Source organism: Nanorana parkeri, unplaced genomic scaffold (genome assembly GCF_000935625.1).
Source record: "Nanorana parkeri isolate BGI_ZX_2015 unplaced genomic scaffold, ASM93562v1 scaffold40, whole genome shotgun sequence".
Lineage (NCBI taxonomy): Eukaryota > Metazoa > Chordata > Amphibia > Anura > Dicroglossidae > Nanorana > Nanorana parkeri.
This window is the reverse complement of record NW_017306308.1, coordinates 996,141-1,013,474: the sequence shown is the minus strand read 5'-3', so window position 1 is coordinate 1,013,474 and position 17,334 is coordinate 996,141.

Genomic DNA, 17,334 nt, shown 5'->3' with positions numbered 1-17,334 from the left:
TTATTATTATTATTATAATACAGGATTTATATAGTTCAACAGTTTGCACAGTGCTTTGGAACATATGGGGAGACAGTAAAAATCCAATACCATACAAAAGGACTAGAAGGACCTTACTTATGAAAGCTTATAATCTACAAGGAAGGGAAAGTAATAAATAAGGTAATAACTGTGAGGGATGAGCTGATTGAAGGAGTAGATGTACAGTTTTTAAGAGGAGGTGAAATAGGCTTCTCAAAGAGGTGAGTTTTCAAGGATCACCTAAAGGCAGACAGAGAAGGAGATAGACGAATAGGTTGTAGTAGGGAGTTCCAGAGGATGGGAAAGGCTCTGAAGAAGCCCTGGAGGCGAGCATGGGAGGAAGTGATGAGGGAGCTAAAGAGCAGGAGGTCTTGGGAGGAGCAGAGAGGACGGATTTGGTACTTTTTTGAGATGAGGCTGGAGATGTATCCAGGCGCAGAGTTGTGAACAGCTTTGTATGTTTTTGTTAGCATTTTGAATTCTATGTATTCTTAAATGCACAGAATACTACTGGATATTGAGTTCTTATAGGTATATTAAGCATCAGAGATTGTTGATCCAGGGAATATCCGATTGCCTTATGGGATCAGGAAGGAATTTTTTTCCCCTGTTTTTCCCCCAAATTGAACCATGCTTTATAGGGGTGTTTTGCCGTCCTCTGGAGGGGGTAGCTGTTTAAACATAAACAGCGTTCTGTTTATGCTTTTCTTCTTTCTTTTTTTCTCTGTATCTCTATAGGTTGAACTCAATGGACTTGTGTCTTTATTCAACCTGACTATGTAAATATGTAACTATGTGTTGCACTATTGGAATCTAGTGGAGGGATTGGCAGAGAGGGGTCAGGGCCACTGAGTGATTGGTGAGGTGCATGAGTTTGGCCGCAGTATTCATAATAGACTGAAGGGGGATAGCTTGTATAGAAGTTGGCTAATGAGAAGGGAGTCGCAGTAGTCGAGGTGAGAGATGACAAGAGAGTGTGTTAGTAGCTTTTGTGGTATCATTTGTGAAGAAGGTACAAATCTTGGAAATGTTACAGGGATTAAGATTCTAACAAGGCTAGGTTAAATTGGGTACTTTGCAACACCCCGAACTCCAAGTGGGCCTGGTTCTGCCTGACTTTTTTATATATATTGTCACAGTGGCATAGTGGTTATCACTTCTGCCTTGCAGCACTGGGGGTCCCTGGTTCGAATTCCGGCAAGGTCACTATCTACAAGGAGTTTGCATGTTCTTCCTGTGATTGTGTGGGTTTCCTCCCATGCTCCAAAGACATGCTGGTAGGTTATTTGGCTTCTAAATTGGCCTTCATATGTATGTGAGATAGGGGACCTTAATTAAGCTCCTGGAGGGTGGGGACTTTTGTGATGTGCAACTATGTAAAGCTCTGTGTAAATTGTCTGTGCTATATACGGTAAATACCAATAGATAATAGAGAGATTATCCTTTTTAGATAAAGGGTCTTATGTACCAGTTTTTGAACTTAAGAAGGTTGTAGTACTTTACAAAAGTTCTTTTTAAACTAATGTTTAGATTACATGTATTATTTCATCTCCCCTGTGAACATCAGTGTTTATTAAATACTTTGAAGGGCAAATGTGATGAGTGTGGAAAGACTTATCCGCATTCTTTAGTTTCCCTTTAGAAAGAAAAATTGGGAGAGTTAATCCTATTTAGTTCAGAAAACCTGGTTAAATATGTGAATGCATTAAACTATTATATCCTTTAAGATTTTTAAAACACCTTCTTAAATCACTTCCAATAAAGAGCAAACTTAATTTCCTTCCTTACTATACAAGATGCATTTCTTCAACATGAGTTAGTAATTAATAAAGTATTTCTCAATAAACACATTTTCTCTGCTGACAAGCTCAGGTTAAACATTGCAGGAGCTCACTTAAATGATTAGATTGCTATTTGTTTCCATGGTGACCACAGCAATTCAAAACTTTCCTTGGCACACACTGCTTAAAAATGTTCTTGGCGGATAGTAAGTGGAGTGCTTTCTAAATGTCAAGAAGTAGCAGTTAAACCTAAGTAGCCAATACACTTAAAGTACACGTGTGTCTTAGAAGCTGTGGGAACTGCCATTTTATATGTCAGTATTCTGAGAATGTGGCTTATTAATGTGGTAAAAAATATGAATTTACTAAAGCATGTAACTGTGGCAAGTGTACTTGTAATATATTATCCTAATAAACATTCATTTTATACTTTGTTCTTTTTGTATTTAATTTAGAGATATTGTCAAAGGGCATGGGGATCCAGACACTGCCATAGGAGATATGTACCGATGGAAAAAAATTTTTTAAAGAAATACTTTTCAGCGGGGAGAGGGACCTCTGTTTTATGCAGTTTCAAGGGCAACACCAGTCCTTTAAATGACATGCTTGGGAGATGCCTTTAAGCTGTATGCGGTGTATCAAAATAGTATGATTCTCATGGACAGCATCAGTAACACCATACTCTGGCATCACATAATTTGCATGTGTGTAGTATAGTTTTTTTGCTTTTACATTATCCCTTGGCTTACATACAGCATCAGAACCCTAGTCTAATTAATTTCAATTTGAAAAGTATTTTTCGGATAGTTTTTGCTGTTACGCCTCATTTTCTAGCTAGCAGTAGGCCAGAACTAAACGGATGAAATTAGAAGACATAACAGATCTAAAATCTATTGCAAGGCTCCCACTTCGAAAAAAATAAAAATAAAGCCAAAACCTTCAACTTCATACCAGTTGCCAAACAGTGGCAAAACAGTTTCATGGTATAGCTTGTAATCTTCTTTTTGTTAATTACCACACTGTATTATCTAAAATGACCATTGAGGAAAAGAGAGTAGAGGTGAACTATGACAATAACCAAGTTGCAGCACATATAGCAGCACAAGCACCTCCACTGGTGTGCCCCATACAGTACTTTATTTTTCCCAACCATCAGCAAATGTACCCAGTGTACTGTAAAAAAGATGTAACACTCCTGCTTATGCTTGCTGGACCAAGTGTGTGTGGTCATGTGGACCCTGCCACTAATCACATGTTCCGGTGACAGGGAGACATTACCCTCCACATTTAGGTGGAGGGCAGGGGTGGCTTTTTGGGTGAAAAAATGGTGCCTAGCTATCTGCCACTGTAGTACAACACAGGCTGCAAAATTGTGGAAGGGTGCAGAATCCACCATCTGCAATGGAAGCAGCTGTAAAGCTATCAATTTTATCAAGCTGGCATTCAGATGCTGGACATGGTGATGATTGTGTGAATATTTTTTTTACACTCTAGGTAAGAGACACCTGTCTGGTCAATGATGCTGCTGGAGACAGCAGGGTGGGGTTAGTAGGCTGGCTGGCAGGTTGAGGCTGGGGAATTTTTGTGTTTTGTATTGTTGTAAGCCTTCCCAATGTGCGCCCTGCTATAAAGGCCGGTTATAGATTTTTTCTAGGGTGGGGTTAGGAGACTTGTTGCTGCGCCTGGTCCTTCTCTGCGTGCTCCTATGCTGACACTCTTCCCCTATTGATATGCCAAGATAGGCCTCTCAAATCCCTTGTCAGACTTCCATCCCTATCACTTGAGGTGAAGATGTTGCAGAAGATGCAGACGGATATTCTTGTGAAGGGGTGGGAGAGGTAGAATGGGGGAAACGAAAAAGAGGTGTGCAGGCCATTTGGTGCTGACCAATATCATTCATATGCTGCTCCCACCACTTTGCTGTGAACAGTCATGTGTCGCCTCATTCATGTGGTACAAAAACTGTAGATTTAAAACACTTGAGATGCAGCATGCAGATACTGCAAACCACTACAGTGCTGTCAGCAGCAGGGGTGTTTAAAAGGCCCAGACTGTTGAGCCATACAGAGGGGACCTGGGCATAGCAGTGGCCTGCACCCATGGGCCATACCATCTAGTGGAATAGGACACCTGCTCTCTCTACCCCTCTGCAAACTGCCACTGGATGCCTCTCTGATGTTTTACTTCTTCCTCACTTTCCTCCTCTACAATTTCTGGCACCCAGTTATGATAGTCCACCTCATCATCCCCACCCTCCTTATTGCCTAAGCCCACTTGGCAGTAAGCTGAAACTGAAGGAATATCAATGGCAATTGTTCCTTCCCTGCTCCTTGTCCCCTCTGTCTATGCTTCATGCCCTTTCTTCCTACACATGATTTAAAATTAATTCCTGCACTCCCTCCTGCAGTATGTTACTAAAGGTGTACTGAAATAATTCAACCAATTTTCTAAATCCGGGCTTTGGGGCAAATGCAAGATTAGCTGTACAGGAGCAGTGCTTTCGCAGCTGCTGATGAAACTGCACTGGTCTGCTCCTTGGAGGAGGGGGGAGATGATGAGGAAGGCCTGATTATTCACTCAACCACATCCTCTGTATGCTCTTTGTATATAGCACATGCACTTCCAGAAAGAAACGGCAAACATGTCTTTACAGCACTTTACAGCACAGTGAAAAAGAGAGAAAGGCTCCATATTTTGTAGCCCACCACACTGCGACTTACTGTTGCACAATACAGCATTGGCTATAGCACTGTATAACTCTGTATGTAGCAAGATATAGCACTGCATGGCAGTAACTATCTCTCCCTGAAAATGCCCTGTCAGCTTTCCCTATTTACTCCAATTCCAACACACTTTAACAAAAGGTAGAGTACACATTGAATAATTAACATACACAATACAACTAGTTTGCAATATGGACCCATTCTTTAGGCTCAAAGACACTTCATTGACAAAATACTGTGCACACTGTACTAGTCTAAAAGAAACCTATAGAATAAGTTGTGCATCTTCAAAATCACTAACTGACTCCTCAGTTATTTAAAACAGAACCCAGGGTCATCTTTTTTTTAAATTACCTTAAGTGTATGTCAAAAAAGTTAATAGTTGCAAATTAAGCGCACATACATGTGAAAGAGGGGTCCAAATGCTCGTTGTTGGCAAACTTATGAGGAACATCATGTTAAAATTTTTTAGAAACACAGGTTTCAACCAAACTAAGGGATCCTGTATGATGAACTGTGAGTGACAATCATTGTAACTACCATATTTATTTTCTATTTTAAAAACAGAGTAGTATGTTAAGTAAGGATTATAGAAAAGGTTAGAACAGGATATAGACAGAGGCAGAGAAAAGGGAAGTAGGCTAAAGGTGCAATGAGATAGGGACAAGTATAGGATAGAGGAGAGAGAGAAGGAAAATAAAGTAGGGGGTAGAGTGGGGAAAGAGAGATGTGGGAGGGAGATGTGTGTGTTTGTTTTGGGAGGGAACTGAAGATAGGGTATTGTGGAAAGGTATAAAGGCCAGCCCCTAATGCCAGCCCCAAATTCCCGTCTGAGAAGTTTCACATTAAAGTGTGGTCAACGGCTCAAGTGTGCAGGCATTCAGTATTTTAGTTAGGTGTGAGTGGTAGAGGATTTGAAAAATAGCCATGTGGTCTGCCTGTGCCTGTACCAGTCTAGGGTGTTGTTTTGCTATAGTTTGAGCTTCCTCCATCTGTGTTACTTGATTTATTCTGCAACACTATTCAGTGATGGTAGGGGGTATCATGTTTATAAAGTGTCTTGAAATTTTGACTGCAATGAGCAGGTGAATGGTCAGAGATCTTGTTTTATGGGTCTACTGGGGTCTCTGTATTTTAGAAGGTAGAATTGGGGCACAGGAGCACCTCTTTTATGAAGAATACTGGCCCTAGTCATACTTTCTACGATATAGACTAACTGTCTTCTACTGTCATTCCCTAGCTCAGTGGTGGTGAACCTTGGCACTCCAGCTGTTTTGGAACGACAAGTCCCATGATGCATTGCAAGGCTCTGACAGCCACAGACATAACTCCCAGAGGCAGATACATGTTGGGATTTGTAGTTTTGGCACAGCTGGAGTGCCACGGTTTGCCACCACTGCCCTAGCTGACTTATAAGGTTAGTAAATCAACCCCATGGTGTCTGTGTATAGGTTTGTATAGGTTTGTAACCTGAGCCTGCACTACAGGAAGAGGGCCTGGGCTGCAAAGGGAAGTTCTCCCCAAGCATGAGAAGAAATGAGGAATTAAAAGGAAGAGCAGCAAAGAGAAGGGAAACTACCATGGATTACAGTAAGGCACACATTACAGTATTGGTTTATGTTAAAACATCTGAGGGTTTAATGTCACTTTAATATCACACTAACAAGATCAGCAATCATAGTTACAGGTTAATGAGATTTGGGGCAGAGAGGCTGAATAAGACAGTCCCATCACTCACTGTTACATTTATCTAATGTACACAGGAAAGGTGAGCACAGAGCACAGAGCACACAATTTGACCAAACAAATAAATAAACAAGCTGAATAGAGAGAACAACAAATAGGACCCAGCTGAACTGCACTGGCTAGCAGGACAGTAGTCTGGAACCTTTTATTATAAAGCTGAATGTGTTATTGACATTTGATAGAAATGATGTGTGGGTGGCTGTGTGCCACACTTGGTAGTGCTGTTGCCCTAGGCTACTGCTTATGGCGACTATGCAGAAATACAACTACAGGTGAAACTCGAATAATTAGAATATCGTGCAAAATTCATTTATTTCACTAATGCAACTTACCGTGTTTCCCCGAAAATAAGACACTGTCTTATATTTTTTTTGGCTCAAAAAAACGCACTAGGTCTTATTTTAGGGGTAGGTCTTATTTTTTTTAAATGTACAACAATCCACACTTATTACCGGTAGAAGATTTACAAGACAGGAGTGAGTGTCAAAGTTAAGAATATGGTGATCAGGGCAATCAGGTGTGTCGTACCTTTCCAAGAGCAATTTGTTAACCATCGCTGGCCAGAATGATAAGCATATTTCCACTAATGCCATATATGGAAAAATCATGCACATGATGCATATATAATGCTGCTTCACAGTTTAGACAAAAATGGTTAGCTCATGCATTTACATTCCTGCATTCATCAACGCAAGCAACACAACATAGAGCTAATTTACACAACATCACCTTGCAATTCATGCAAGGCTTTGCACAACACACCTGATGGGTGTGTACACACTACAAAGGTGTTTAGATTCCACCCATAGATCATGCTGGGAGGGAACACACTACAGAGGTGTATACATGTTCGTGGTGTGTTTATAAGGTTAGTAAATCAACCCCATGGTGTCTGTGTATAGGTTTGTATAGGTTTGTAACCTGAGCCTGCACTACAGGAAGAGGGCCTGGGCTGCAAAGGGAAGTTCTCCCCAAGCATGAGAAGAAATGAGGAATTAAAAGGAAGAGCAGCAAAGAGAAGGGAAACTACCATGGATTACAGTAAGGCACACATTACAGTATTGGTTTATGTTAAAACATCTGAGGGTTTAATGTCACTTTAATATCACACTAACAAGATCAGCAATCATAGTTACAGGTTAATGAGATTTGGGGCAGAGAGGCTGAATAAGACAGTCCCATCACTCACTGTTACATTTATCTAATGTACACAGGAAAGGTGAGCACAGAGCACAGAGCACACAATTTGACCAAACAAATAAATAAACAAGCTGAATAGAGAGAACAACAAATAGGACCCAGCTGAACTGCACTGGCTAGCAGGACAGTAGTCTGGAACCTTTTATTATAAAGCTGAATGTGTTATTGACATTTGATAGAAATGATGTGTGGGTGGCTGTGTGCCACACTTGGTAGTGCTGTTGCCCTAGGCTACTGCTTATGGCGACTATGCAGAAATACAACTACAGGTGAAACTCGAATAATTAGAATATCGTGCAAAATTCATTTATTTCACTAATGCAACTTACCGTGTTTCCCCGAAAATAAGACACTGTCTTATATTTTTTTTGGCTCAAAAAAACGCACTAGGTCTTATTTTAGGGGTAGGTCTTATTTTTTTTAAATGTACAACAATCCACACTTATTACCGGTAGAAGATTTACAAGACAGGAGTGAGTGTCAAAGTTAAGAATATGGTGATCAGGGCAATCAGGTGTGTCGTACCTTTCCAAGAGCAATTTGTTAACCATCGCTGGCCAGAATGAGTGAAGCACGCTTTCACTATTGATTACTAACAGGCGGAGTGCATTTGGTATCACTCCGCCTGTGACAGGAGACCGCGCTATAGGGGAAGCATCTGCTTATGTGGCTTTGCTCCCTCCGCTGCCGCCCCGCTTCCTCTAGAGCTGGCTTTGTTGACACCGCTGATTCTCTTCCGCGGCTCTTCAAATTCCCCCTTTTGCCACCACCGGCCCAGGGATCGGTCACAACTAGGTCTTATTTTCGGGGTAGGTCTTATATTTTAGCAATTCCCAAAAATATCACTAGGTCTTATTTTCGGGGTAGGTCTTATTTTCGGGGAAACTGGGTAAAAGGTGAAACTAATATATGAGATAGACTCATTACATGCAAAGCAAGATAATTCAAGCCGTGATTTGTCATAATTGTGATGATTATGGCTTACAGCTCATGAAAACCCCAAGAACCCCAAATCCACAACCTCAAAAAAGTAGATTATTACATGCAATCAATAAAACAAGGATTGTACATAGAACAATATCGGACCTCTGAAAAGTACAAGCATGCATATGTACTCAGTACTTGGTTTGGGCCCCTTTTGCAGAACTTACTGCAATTACTTTTGCACGATATTCTAATTATTCGAGTTTCACCTGTATGTCGTAATTACTGTGCTCAGTTGATACTAGATATCAGAGATAATTGAAAAGAGACAAAAAATTTGGGAAAGTTTGAGAAAGAAAACAAAGAAAAGACAAGGAAAATATAAGGGGGGCCTAAGTGGCCTGTCCAAATAGCCTAAATTGCCATTTTGGTTGGTAACAAATAAATAAATTAAGGAAATTGATATCCTAGAGCATTTAAGTATTTACGTAATTGGAGTCACTGAATTTATAGAGCAAAAAGTTCTAAATTAGAACTTTTGAGCCTTACATGGTAACCATCTGGCTGCATACTCTTAATTAAGTTTAGAGGACAAAATAAGCCATTTTTATAATTGATGTTTATTCCAATTTAGGAGGTAGAAGCATGAATGTTATGCAACTTGCCTAACTCTAATGTCTTCCATCTATAATGTTATTAGGCCCTGATATCAGCATAACTTCATTGGAGTTTATCGTACATCATATTTTTTTAAAGAGGGGATTTAATTGTACCTGGATTTGAACAATTTTTGCTGTGGTGAGAGAATGGTCGAGGAAAATATGCAGAAGAATGTCAATTGTTTTTACAAATATTCACCACCTTGGATACACCACATAAAGTTGCTTATTTTACAAACTGTAGGGTGTTAAATACTAGAGACAGGGGGGTGTCAAAAAAGAGGCTAGCCCAAAAAAATAAAATGTGGTCTCCCTTTGCATAAGTAGGATGTAATGCTTTTTTTTGTCAATGGGGGATCTCATAGAGAGGAATACCTTAACATTTACCTTAGGCTGCCGAAGGATCTAGCCGTAGCTTCGGCTGATCCTTCGGCTAGCTTCGACCCCAGGACCCCTTCAGTTCAGTAGAACTGAAGGGCTGCTGTACGGGCTATTTGCTCCCGAGGTCGGCCGAACGGCTCAGTCGAGCCGAAGGCATATGCCTCGGCTCGACTGAGCCGAGGTGAAAGCCGAAGCTGGCCGACAGCCTGCTTCTGACAGCTGGGCGGAGCCAGCCATCATCTCACGGCTGGCTCCGGCCATTTTCAGAGAGATCATCGTCCCTGGTTACCAGGTAACCAGGGACGCTGTCATTACACACTGAGAGCGGCCTCTCCGTGTTCTCTGTCATTCCTCCCCCGGACGCTCTGGGAGTCTAATATGCTCCCGGCCACCCGGGAGAGAAACACTTTCTCCCAGAAAGGTTCACTCTGCTCGTTTTTTTTTGCTTCTGGGATCGGAGCCGTTGGCTGCCATCAGAAGAAAAAAACCCACCATAGGAATGCATAGCTAGATTCCGATTGGCTATTTCAATTTGCAATAGCCAATAGCAAACTAGCTATTGCACCCGTCCACTGCTGCTGTCAATCAGCAGAGGGGGACCTGCAGTTCTCCATCAGGTCCCCCTCTGTCGTTGACAGCAGCGGAGGGCGGGTGCAATAGCTAGTTTGCTATTGGCTATTGCAAAGTGAAATAGCCAATAGGAATCTAGCTATGCATTCCTATGGTGAAATGTTTTTTTTTTTTTTTTTGGGACAGCAGCAAAACCGCCCGGCCAATAGAAAACAGTTGGGCGGAGCTAGCTGTCACTGCTAGCTCCGCGCAATCGTTTTCTAATTTTTTTCCCTACTTTTTAAACTATTTTTCTATTCTGCTTGGTACCACAGAGGTACCGAGCAGAATAGCTGAGCCGAATGCCGCTCCGCCACACAAAGCCACCCGATGTACGACTGATTTCAGCTGATATACGTCTGGAAATAGCCGTACCAGCCTGAAGTGAATAGCCGAACAGCGTTCGACTCACTTCGCTTGGGGTCGGTTAGTCACTCGGCTGCCTACGGCAGCTTAGTGAAGAGACCCCATTGTTCTCACAGGCTTCTTCCCTGTTGGTTCTGGTAGTAATATAGTCTACCGAAGGCTGTCTTTTTTTTAAGAGGTATTTATTTTTGCAATTTAATTATAAAACAGAAGAACAGCAAACACAGATATCTAGTTGGACCAATAGAGAGGATTTCATGAATATGTATAATATCAACCCCTAGGAAAGTGTTGATTTTGTAAACTTTAGTTTTATTGGCAGGGAAACTTAGCCTCCAGGACACTCTGTGGTAAGACTTAATAACTGCCTCACTTAATATTTTTTGTAATTTATCAGTAGATGACTTGCTATTTGTATATAGAGATATACAGTATACTCAACAAATAAGGGGATAGAAAATGTAAGGGAAAGAAAAGGAACAAGGAGAGGAAAAACAGGAGATAAAGCGAGGAAAAATATGAGGAACAGGAAATATGATTTTATATATAGGTTTTGTTTAAGAGTAGAATTTTGGTTTCAAAGGTCTCCCCACAAAAAAAAGAGATGGAAAAAAGCCCAGGTTACAAATACTATATGGTCTATTAGGGACCAGGATTTAAAGACTGTCTGTGAAAGTTTCTCATCATGTGACCAAAGTGGAGAAAAGTGTTGAGGTTCTCCCATAGGTAAGGTTGTGTGTTTAGGTTCAGCAAAAAAGGAAAACATTTTGTTGTTGGAATGTAGAGGAAATTCAGTATTTTTTGCAGATGAAAGGTTGTGGGCTTATGAGATGAAGACTGAATTGCCAGAATAGGTGGCAATATTTGTAACTTCTGGATATGGCTTGCATGGTTATATATGATATCTGCTTATCCAGTACACAGGTTGGGTAGCAACATATGTGTAGACTTCATGGGGTTGATTTACTAAAGGTAATGTACAAATAGGCTGTTTAATTTGCAATTGAATCTGCACATTGCGGGGGTTAGCGGCTGCCTTAGCTTGGTGAAAATGGAGACAGTTTACTTTGCATATAATACCCAATTATGTGCAAGGAAAATAAAAACACAGTATTTATACTTGCACACGATTAGTTTACGGAAGTCAGCAGAGCTTCACCTCATTCACTAAACTAGCGGGAAACTCTCCCTGCAAAGTGCAAGTTATCTTGCAAAGTGAACAGCATTTTAAAAAATCAAAAAATCGATCACCAACCAAAGATCTGGCAATGTACTGTGGCTTTGTAGATAGGAGCCTGTGCATTAGCACCCTCATTAGCTGTAGTTGGTGTCAGAGCAATCTTGGATCCCTGAAAGGAAGAAGGAGGGCATCTGGAAATTTGTTTCTAACACTTTAAAAGAGCAGTTTAACATATATTTGTTGGATACTGTATGAAATAGGTCCAGGTGAGGGCCATGTGTATGTTGTAATCTGTGTGTAGATATAGTGCTGGAGTAGTGCTGAGCCAGCATAGACAACATCCACTTCTTAACTGTGCACATGCCCTTCTTGTTCCTATCATTCTACCAAACATAGAAGGATGGGAATAAAACTGCAATCAAATATCCTGAATTATATTTCAGTCTTACTGTCTACCATAAAGGAAAATTATGCCTCTGTTCATACAACAGTGTGAGTACCATGCGCTTTTTCATTAGTAATTAGCAATATTGTATTCAAAATCAGTACAACCTTTACATTTTTTTGGTAACAAATACATTTTATGTCTGGGTATGTCTGGAAGTGGTTATGAATGTAGTGTGCTTGTAGGAGCCCTCAGAGATATTGAAAATAAGGTTTGGCTAGTTGAGAAAACAGGAAGAGCAGTTAACGGCTGCAAAGCCTCAGGGCTCTGCAATGTGATATTATAAGATGAAATGATTTTTCTCTGCAGCCAACATTCGAGTTTCTGGGCAGGTAAGACACAACCAGTAAGACACTTTGCTTACTGGAGAAGAAACAGTCCCTTATTCATCTGACATCCCAATATTTGCTGGGCAGGGTGAGTTCTACACTTTTTTAGATCATGGGTGTTATAAAAGTGAAAAAATAAATACATTTACCCAAAAATTTTGCGGATGGCCACTGGATACCAGGTTCCTTTATTTCTCAAGTATCTTGATGGGGCATATTCCATTATGGTTCCAGATTTTAAAGATCTTGAAGTCAGTCAAGACAGAACCAACTAAATTTCATCTTGGCCCACTACACAATTTGGATACATTAATATGCAGCATGTACATGTATATATAGTGCCACAAAATAATGGATAACTTACAAATTGTCAGGCACATTAGCAGTTTGAGATGTCTGATTCCAACAAGACCTAGCAGAGAATTAGTCCATATCTGGGCAGGTCATTAGACATCATAGTAAAATTGAATGCCCATTATTTATGGAAATAAAAATTAATGCTGGTAATGATTAACATTTTCGTGTTCGATTCATCAAATTTTTTTGAAATCAATTCATTTCGATTAATTATAACGCACATACAGATCCAACTACATTGGCCTATACACATACAGCACAGCAATGAAGTAATAAAATTAACTAAAAATAACTAATCCAGCACGTTATTAATCTCACGTGCCCCACTCAATATGGCCGCCGCTTGAGTGGGACAACTCAGAATAATAACGTGCTGGATTAGTGTGATCCTAGTTCATTTTATTACTTCATTGCTGTGCTGTATGTGTATAGGCCAATGCCTTGGCTGGCGCTCGTGCAGAAAGTTTCTCACCGGCCCAAGTGGCTCCCTCAGCTAACGAAGGGGGGAGGAATCAGGTGACATCACATACATCGACGTCACCGGACTCCTCACCCTTCCCTTCGTTAGCCGACGGAGCCACTTGGGAAAGGGGATGAGTCTGGTGACGTCGATATGCGTGACGTCACCGGATCACCGACGGGACTCCCGGAAGCCAGCGGAGAGGTGAGTGTTTTCATTAGCGATCAAAATAATTTTAATCGATCAAAACGTTTAACGATTAATCGAGAAATCAATCTTTAATTGACACAGCCCTAATAAAAATACTTATTACCGGTATTTGAATTATTTAACGCAATTCCTAAAAAAATTGCAAAGAAAAAAAAAAGAAATATATTTTCCAAAATATATATTGTATATTTGCAGTGTATATGGATTTGGTAATGTTTATCGATCACATACAAAAATGCTTGGCAACTCTGAATCAAACATATTTTAGACCATCATGTAATAAAACATTTGCACATACATTCTGCATGCTGTGAGTAACAATTATTGTCTTTGTTACTGGGAAAGAATAATAGCTTTGCATTATATAAAACATGCTTTCAACAAAGTTCAGAGGTTAAAAACATAATAGATGAAAGATGGGGTAAAAAAAGAATAAGATTTTTTTGCTTCCAACCCTTCCTGACTTCACTGCTGCTTGATTAAAAGACTAGACAGTTCCCCTTGAGATTCACTCCTCTGCCTAATGTGCTGTAATTGCTAGTGAGTGCTTGAAACACCAGCATGGAGCACTGCTCTTTAATAAATGTAGGTCACTGTAGAGTTCATCATCTTATGATGCCACATTCCTTGGCAACCGAAATGAAGTTCTACTTCGTTCATATCTGGCTTTTAGCAGGAGTATTAAAGTTTTTTCTGGTCTAATAATTAGAATGAAATAATATGTAGGAAAATTGTATGCTACAAGTCTTTGCCGCATCTTAAAGAATCAGAGTCACAATGCAAATCTTTAGTAAAAAAAAATATAGTAAAATATTTGTTTTCTTTATTTAAAATGAGCACTGTGTTCTGGGTGATGTTTTCAAATGTGATGTATTATTTATTTTATGTTTTTTCATAATTTGCCCTCATTTGCTCAGCAGACTCATTTACATGTTTTAGGCAAATAGTGTAATTTGAACTACCCCACTGTGGTCAATGTTTTTCTATGCAGTAGCGAAATCTGGTAGCCTTACCAACAATAGAAATAACTGATTAATCTGTGATTATCTAATAATCAGTAATCCCTATAACACTACCTCCACGAGTCTCAAAATTGGCAAACCATTTGCCTAAAACATACAAGTTACCACAGAGTCCAAAATATTGGGGTTTCTAAGAGACGTATGCTTCTTATTGATCATAAAACCTTCATTTATTGTGACCACATGTTAAAATGATACATCAAATTCATAACAAATATAAGACACAGCCAAGGTCTTTTTCACATTATATTCCCTGTATACTTCCACCCTACCCTGCCCTGCCACATACGCAATCATATACAGCATGATACAGTGAGTCCAATTCACATGGCATATTTGCTGAATCTCAGAGTCTTGTATTGCTTGTGGCAGATAACGATCCCAATGCATTTCATTCAGTGCTTTTTGAGGGGATGAAGGGCTAACTAAAGAAAACAAGTAATGTAAGATATACAAAACATTTTTACAGGTTAAAAAAAAACACTTTTTCATATAGTTTCCATTACCTGTATTCTTACCTACTACTCATTTATACTTACTGCAAGTCACACATATATCGCAGGGGGATTTATCCAACATGGAAAAGGAAAAAACCTCCTCTCCCTGCTGGAGGTTTGCGGGACCACGGGTAGGCATAAGGAGACAGAGGCATGTACGATAGTCCACTAGTTTGTACCAATGAAAATGTAAGTATATTATTTATTTATTAATCAGTTTTCTACAATAAACTAGTTCATTTACTGTCAAACCTTTAATATCCTGCCCCAAGCCACTTACATTCTGGATTGAAGAAGCACTCTTAGACTCAATAAAAATGAAAAACTAGGATCCAAGATTCCCAGAAGTCTTATCAAACCAGCACTATATATACAAATAAATATTATCCATCTAAGTAATTAATTGGCTATTCACCATAATAATACCAGTTTGTATTATCCCAGCCATATAAACACTCAGACTCCAATAACCATGTATGTCTCTATGAAGTAAAAGTGCTTGAAACCACTCATATATGAAGGATACTGCAAATTGATCACATTAGATCTAGCAGGGTGTACATATGGCAAACTCCTCCGACAAAAAGGGGGAGAGAAATAAATCCCTGGCATATTTAATGGTCCACATTCTGTACATTGTTATCTACTATACATCACTTGTTCTCCAACAAGGAGTGTAGCTAAAAACGTAATACTTCTAATGCTTCCACTTTTTCCCTATATGATCAGCTATTAGATCCCTATATGACCAAGTGTCATAAGATAAGATTCCCAATATAGTCTTATGTACTCAATGCTCTTAAATAACACATCTTGTGCTCCAAAACAGGGGCGCTATATAGACTCCATAGTGTCCTGCTTTGTGGTCTTCCTCTGCTTATAAACCATTTCCCTACCAATGTCTCGCTGATCTCCGGTGTCTAAAGTCACCGTGATGTAGGCACGTAGGCAGTGTTTCTCCTCCCATCTATTTCATAGGACATGTATGAAAGACATTACTTCAAACAACAAGTCCTAAAATTTACTTGCAGCAGATCAGTTATGTAAACAAATTGAAGTAAATATAAATCTTAGTGCAGTAGCAAACTGAGGAAAAGAAAAGAGATGAAGTCTGGATGTTCCACTCCACCCCTTTTTCAAACTTATAACCCCAAATTAAGTCATAATACCTACTTTATGGCAAACATTTGGGGAAAGCCAAGTTTATTGGTAAATTTCAGTAATTTCTTCCCTTTTTGTGCCTACAGTACTAGAGCTCCACTGCACAGTCAGAGCGCATTCCCATTTGCAGCTTTCTGAGGGTGCCCTGATCCTCCACCACAAGCAAAGTAGGGCTCTGAACCTCTTTTATTTACTAATTAACCCCTAATTTGTTTACAGTGTGAAAGACAATCGCAGATGGCGAACTCCACCTCACTGCAACTTCCTCCATGAGCCTGATCATCTGTTTATACCTTAGACCCCTTCTGCTAAGCCAGTGGTCTTGCAGGCCTCTCCTCTCTAAACCCAGATGAACACCATAACTCCTGATTTTGGCCCTCTGGAATGCTTAGTAGACAAATGAGTGGCTAAGTAACCACACAGTTCCCTTATAACCTGAACCATCAAGATGATTAGAATTTCCAGCTTTAGAAACCCATTCACCTCGGGGCTAACCCCACAAATACTTGATTAGAAGCTACTCAAGTGTTAACATTCCCTTGTATATAAGTCCTGAATGCCCCGGATTTCACAGTGGCCTTAATCTCCTCAATTGGCCTGCCTCCAACATGGTGGCCACCTAAATCCTGAATAAGTCCATGTCAAAATGGTCAGGGATCAGGTTTGCCTGCTTCATCTAAGTGTTCAAATGAATAGAAAAAAAATTACTAAGCTGTCTCATTCCTGTGTCTCAAAAGCTAGCAACCAACCTCATAGATCTCTTTCCACAGCTTCGACAAGATTTAAGGTATTCCTGTGTTCAAGACAACCCAAGCCTCTCTGCTAGACTGATCAGTGAACCGGCTCTGCCAGTATGGACAGCTTACTATCCTTACTACATAAGCTAGAATTAAATATTTGCATCTTGAAACAAGATACCTGAGCAGCCTCACTACCTTCACTGACCTTGTTGTTCATCGAATGTACAACATTCAGGTTGTCTGTTCAAAATGCCCTTTTCCTATTCCCCAGATCATTGCTCCACAACTCCACTGCCATTATAATTGGAAAGATTTCCAGCAAGGTTAAATTCCTTGTCAGTCCTACCTTTTCCCATGCACTGGGCCACATCCAGCGCGAAGCCCCTAACTGTGCTGATGAATAATTATAAAGCTTGATTTGAGCCTTCTGCCTTGCTCCACACCACCATTTCATTGAACGCTCACAAAAACTTTTCCCAGACCTCTTTCATTTGCTTTGTCACCCTAATCTTGTGATGCTGTT